Source organism: Ruditapes philippinarum, unplaced genomic scaffold (genome assembly GCF_026571515.1).
Source record: "Ruditapes philippinarum isolate M1 unplaced genomic scaffold, ASM2657151v2 ctg10460_1_1_1_1, whole genome shotgun sequence".
In the NCBI taxonomy this organism is placed as follows: Eukaryota; Metazoa; Mollusca; class Bivalvia; order Venerida; family Veneridae; genus Ruditapes; species Ruditapes philippinarum.
In genome coordinates, this window is record NW_026864151.1 from 11,793 (window position 1) to 18,559 (window position 6,767).

The 6,767-nt window shown below is 29.2% G+C and overlaps 1 long non-coding RNA gene across 1 annotated transcript; it reads left to right on the top strand.

Annotated features, from left to right (window-relative positions):
* The first annotated feature begins 4,770 nt into the window (after positions 1–4,770).
* Positions 4,771–6,348, top strand: LOC132724577 (uncharacterized). Its single transcript, XR_009624932.1, has 2 exons — positions 4,771–4,879; positions 5,716–6,348. It is a non-coding gene; the product is annotated as an uncharacterized LOC132724577 (long non-coding RNA).
* Positions 6,349–6,767: the final 419 nt, after the last annotated feature.

The window sequence follows — 6,767 nt, forward strand, 5'->3', positions numbered from 1 at the left end:
ATTTCTGTAAATACCATCCACTTGAATGTTACTGCAGTCGTTTGATATCGAACAACGGTAAGTTGCCGTTGTTTGCCGGAAGAAAGGAGTATTTTTTTTTTACAAAAGTACCTACTCTTAATTGCATTAAGGTAGCGGATTAGATCCTAGGTCGCGCGGACCTATCGAGACTATTCTTTTAGGACAGCACAATGTTTCAAACATTGCTATAAACATCGACCTTCAGGCTGTTGGAATGTGGAATATCTCACGCCTTTGTTATTATCAGGAATATACCAAGAAGTCTGTTCATTTTTTTCCTATGTAACATTCAGTTAAGAATAAAAAGTAGGTGTTTCTGGCATTAAAGTAGAAAAACTCACTGCTCTGATTATCGTTGATTTTATTCAAAGATAAATTGCATCCCTTAGATCATTATGGAGAAACAGAAAAATAAAATAAATCACATGCGGATTTACAATACTTGAATCATGAGTTTAAAGTAAAACATAAATCAAAGAATTAAGAAATTATTAAGCAATGTCCTAAAAGTATGACGGAAATAAAATGATTTAGAATAAGATCGAATTAATTATACGAAGTGACAAAAGCGGCAAGAATATGTAATAAAATAATGCGTATAAAAAAGAATCCAGAACATGTTCACCATGAACTGTTTACAGTTTTTAACAACTTAATCATCAAATATTAAATCTGAATTTTTGGCGGTAATATTTGGTTCTAAATACAGGTTCGGTTTAACAATAAATTGAAAAATTGATAGATGCTTTATAAATGCCATATGTATCAGACAATATATGTATTAAACATAATATTCTCCTCGTGTTTAAACTGTGAAAGCAAATGATTACGTACAGTAAAAATTTGACTACACTGAAACGGAAAACAAATACATATACATGGGGGATGATAATTTTACATTGTGTTACAAAACATACACCCTCGCACATTCATAGTCATTATAACTAATTTACCTCACATTGTATAAATACTTAAATCCTCATTAGAATAAAATGCATCGTCTAATAAAGAGTTTTAAGAGATGATTAAAACAATTAACTGTTTAAAACAGCCACCTCAAGCGTAAATACTAAATTATGGAAGAACTCAACTAAGTTTGTACAAAAAGGAGCTGAAGCCATTTTTAGATAATTGATATCGGCGTGACCGCGTTGCTTCAAATAACAGACTCAATCAAAGCGAGCATGCAACATTTTCAGTTTTGTCGTTTTGGGCGTTCTTTGAGGATTCCGTTTTTCTCATTTTCATGACACATTGCAACGATTGTACGTAATTATAAAGAAAAACAGCATTGACGCAATTTCTTCAGGTTATGCCTAAGAAATTAGAATAATGCGATTATGTCAATACCAATTTAAACAAGTTCTTACAGACAAAATCTTAGACAAAAATGTCCATTTAGATTGTTTCCCGGAGAACAGCTGATACACTCAGATTTGTTCAATCTTACGAAAAATGAATAATGTTTTAAGATGTACCAACATTGTTAAGGTCATATTGGGATTTTTTCAAGCGTAACCTTTGGAGAAAGAACTCCGGTGCAACTTCGTGCATTATCTAAAGCAAGAGCGAACACCTAAGTAAAACTAAACCCCCGCCCCGAAAAAACAACAACAACACAAAAAAACCTTCCAAAATACCGGTGAAGGAAAAAAATAATTCACAATGAACAAAAATAAAACTATTGTGTACTTATAAAGAAGATTAATGAACAGATTATACAAGAACAGATTCAAAGGTCTTTTAATAGCTGTATCGAAACAATCTTGATTAATGCTCGTTTAATATAAGTCAACGCTGGAATAATGTCTTGAAGAAATAAAAACAATGATTTTGTCGTTAAAAATGGTATATAGGCCAGTCATAATAGAAATTATGGTAAAACTAATTCCTTCAGAAATGTTTTCACGATTAAATAAAAGATAAACATTATCTACATTTTGAGAAAAAAGTCCTCAAAAAATCTCTTTGCAGAATCCTGAAAAATCGATCATAAAGATTTAGTAAAAATCAATATTTAAATGTGTCTCTTAAATTACACCATACTTTAACTTTATGCACGTTCGGTGACGTCACGTTTATTATATTTTCGTTGAAAGATCTGAAGTTACTTCAATTCCAGCATTCCTAGTGCAAAGGTGAGTAATTTTAGTCATTTTTATATTCTTCTGTATAAATTTTAGGGAAAAATATGTCAGTAGATAGATTTAATTGACCACCAATCAATCGATTATGCAGATGACAAAATGTGTCATATAATTTCGCGATTTTAAACACAATTTTGAATGAAGTAATCATTAAAAGAGAGTTTATCTTTTACTCACTGTTCTATATTGTTTTCTTTTGTACAATTATCTAAAATGACACAGAATTAACCACACATCTTACTGAGTATTTAAAAAAATGTGTATGCACAAGTTATGTAAATTTTTCTTCTCTACGGAAGCGTGTTGTGACCAAAATCACGAAAATCTAGGGATATTTTTTAAAATGTTAAATTTGACTTATTTCAAAGAGTTGGCATGTTTTATGAATTGTGGAAATCATAATTAAATCAAATAATATGATAACTTGATGTAAACAAACGTATTTTGTAATACATAATGCATTTCTAAGCGAAATGATAATATTCCAGCATGTTATATGAAAAATAGACAGCGTATCCAATAGGGTGTAATCAAGCTAAAACTATTACCTATTAATGAGGAAGCTGTTACTGAAACTTTATACATTACTTTTACTTCTTAACAGAAGACATGGATTTAAAACCCAAATTATTATGTCAATTATTTGATTCTTTTGTAGGTTCAATCATATCATATGCATCTGAGAGTATGGGGTTATAGCAAATCATAAGATAATTGAGCGTATTCACTTGAAGTATTGTAAAAGAATTTTAAATGTTAGAGCCAATACAAGCAATGTTCGTATATACGGCGAACTCGGCCGTTACCCATTGTATATAAATCGATACGTAAGAATAATTAAGTTTTGGTGCAAATTGATAAATACTGATAATATAATTTTACGGAAAACATATGAATTAAGTTTATCTGACTGTTATAAAGGTAAAAAACTGGGTATCAAATGTTAAAAAAATGCTAGATATATATGGTTTATCCGAATACTTTTTTGAAAATAATATCGTAGATAGTAAATTATTTCCAAAAATATTTAAACAAAGAGTTATTGATAATTATATACAAATATGGCATTCATCTGTAGAAAATAATTCTGTTTTAGAACTTTATAAAAATTGTAAAGAATTATATTCATACGAAAACTATCTTAACATATTACCAAAGGATCTTAGATTTTACATCACAAGAATTAGAATGTCTGCACATACACTAAGAGTACAAACGGGTTATATGGTCAGAATAGAATCCCAAGGAGTGAAAGATATTGTTTATGTTGTAAGAAGATGAATACCATTTTGTTTTGATATGCCCATGCTATGTTGACATAAGGAAAAATATATGTGAAACAATATTATTACAAATGTCCGTCAATGTGTAAATATTGGACTGATTTCTTCTAATAATAAAATTATACTCACTAATCTAGCTAAATATTTGAGAGAATCGATTAAAATCAGGAACATTATTGTTAGTACTAACAACTGAATTTTGAACTTTTCTTACAAATTTATACAAAAAATTCAATTGATTTGTTGTATACTCTGCGTAACAAATTGTTTTATATTAAAGTGTTAATATTAAATATTCTCTTAAATCATTATTGTTCATTCTCTAGCTTTACATGAAATTCAATAATATATATAAAATCCTATATTATTTGTTAAATAGAAACGTGACATCTTTACAATTTGTGTATTTATATTGTAGTGATGTGCATCATCACTACAATATATGTACAAATCCAAAATAAAATTCTGTTCTGTTCTGTTCTTTACACAGTTTTATATCTTATGTTTTAACTATTTTTATTTTATCATTCTAGACAATTTGGATAAGTCTAATAATCTTATGTCAAAATGCAATAGATTTCACTTATCAAAATGGTTTTAAAACACAAAATTTACTTAAATACTAAGATTACATATTCAAAGAGAAAATTAAAATGAGGTGTTAACAGACCAGACTTCAAAATTGCATTTGATATAGATTTTAATCATATCTTTTCCGACCCTAAACCATTTTATTCTTATTATAACATATTAAATTTGCTTCAATTGTTTTCTTTTAAATAAAATGTTGTGTAGCTTGATAATCTACCTTCACGATACCAGTGCTAGTTGTATGTATATTTTAAGTAATGTTTTCCATGTTGTTGTCAGCATTTATAGAACAGTTGTTGTATAATTAGTTAGAAGATGGATAGACTCGTGACTTCTACACAAGGGGTAATGGGATGTGAGAGAAAAATGTTTTTTACGTAGATATATCTTATTGAATGAATGAAAACAAAACAATTGGGTGTCTTTCAGGTTTGGTAATACAACAGAAATTGATATATCAACACAAATTTACATCATTGTTTTACAGCATGATTATAATAAATGCACATACAAAAGAGTTTGCTCATACCAACATTTTCTCAGGCGTTTCCCTACTACATGTATATCATTTCAATACTATTTCTTTTTAATATCTTTTTGATGTTTTATGGACTTATATATCTTATTTTCAGAGGAAGGGCTAAACATAGTATGGGATGGTTGATTGCAGAAGACAATACATGTATTTAGCGAGAGTCCAGCCTTTTATATTTTGGCAAACATAAATCAATCAATCCGTTGATTGGATGTGGCAAGAGCTTTCCATATTTCCAAGTAAGGAGAGGCTAAATGGGTTCTGTTTGAAAAGATCCAGCATTTTTGAAAAGCAATTAACAGGTAAATCAAAGAAAACCCCTCTATATTTTTAATACACAGTTGGTGTACCAGATTCAATTTTGTGTGCTACTGCATATATAACTTTTCTAAAGGGAATTCACATTTGTAAAAGTTAAATGGTTTTCTTTTAAAAGTGTTTTATTTTTAGTGTCCAAAACTGCAGTTTTCTTACATTCTCGGAATTACTAAGATCAGAGATTTGTTTGTTGGTTTTTATGTCACATCAACACTTTACAGGTCATATAATAACTTTCAAGCTTTACTGGTGAAGGAAAAAGTGTGACATAGGTATTATTTTTAGCGCGTAGAACCACCAATATTCTATAAGCTAGTTTGGGATAGCTATGTCAGATAATAGATTCCAAAACCCAGACAGGACTCGAACCTACATCGTTAACACCGTAAGAAGCAAGTGTTTTGAAGTCAGTGACCTTAAACACTCGACCAAAACTTCCAATTTAGTTATCTGTATGAAAGTATAGGTGCCGTTTTGTTCAGTATTTCCTACTTATATGGCACATTATGATGTTTCACAGTCAGCGCTTCTTTCAGCCGATAGGCAATTTACATGCTTTAAATTTGTTATAACAACATAACATGAAACATATTTTCTAAAGAAGAAAGCTGAGGCACGTTTTTGCTGAGGCTAAACGTGCCTCATTAATGTATGAATTATTTGTAGATAATTCAATATAAAAATATATATCTAAATCCTATCTTGCTTTTCATAGTACATGTACCTACATTTTCAGTTTGACATAAAATTGTTTTATTTTAAAAGCAGAATGCAAAGTTCGCATTTTTATTTATCATATTATGTTGTAACAATTTTACAGATACGAAACAATGTGTCTCTGTGAAAAGGGCAGGCTAAAGGTTTCAACAGCACCGGCCGAAAAAGTGGAGATATAATTTCAGCATTGAACAAGGGCAGGGCAATATGTATATATACATGTGTAGCGTTGTCAGACTATATGGATAGTCGGGCCTCGGTGACAAAAATGATGAAATAACATTGTGTTTTTTCAGTGTCTTAACATTCAGTTCAAGATTCATTTTATTTTAAAATGTCTTTTTACAATATTTTTTTTTACAAAACTTCCATGGTAAAGTAAGTGCAATTTAGCACTGGTAAGATATTTACTTGAAGGATTGATTTTCAGAACAGAAATGCAAATACAATGTATATAAATAATAATTATAATAATTATTTGTGTAAAATGTATTGCAATTTTGAATTATAATATGAATTTAGATAGATTCATACAACTTTAATCTTGGTAGAGCTAATTTGTAAGAATATTTAATGGAATCTGACTTAAAGTAAAAAAAAATATTTATCATTAGTGGGTGGGGTAATGTTTTATACCAGTCTAAATGATGATGTATAGATTATGCAGTGTTGCGACTTTTTGAATGTAATCAACATTGGTTGAAATGTTTTGGATTAAATAAAGCATGTTTGTGTATTAATGTGTTACTTTGTTAATTACCATATTTGCGTAGAATATCTGGGTTATTTAATTTCACAGATTATTCTAATTGAAAACACATGATTTCAAAACATGACATTTTTAGCATTTTATACTTCGATTTTTTTTGAGGACTTTTTTCCTGTAGCAACACATATATAGTAGATAACAAATATGCAAATATCTTTTCTGAAGGAATTTGTTTGAGGTTGGGTCTTATTTTTGGCTAAAATGCCTAGCCTAATATTATACTAACCGAATTAGTTTGAACAACATTAAATGTGGTGTTTAACTACTGCCTATTATAGTATATACAACCCACATTACAATGTGCATTTTACATGTATATTTACCAATGACTTGTTTGGCCAAATTTAAAATTTATTTTGTACAGTGATCTTGTCATATTTTATTTA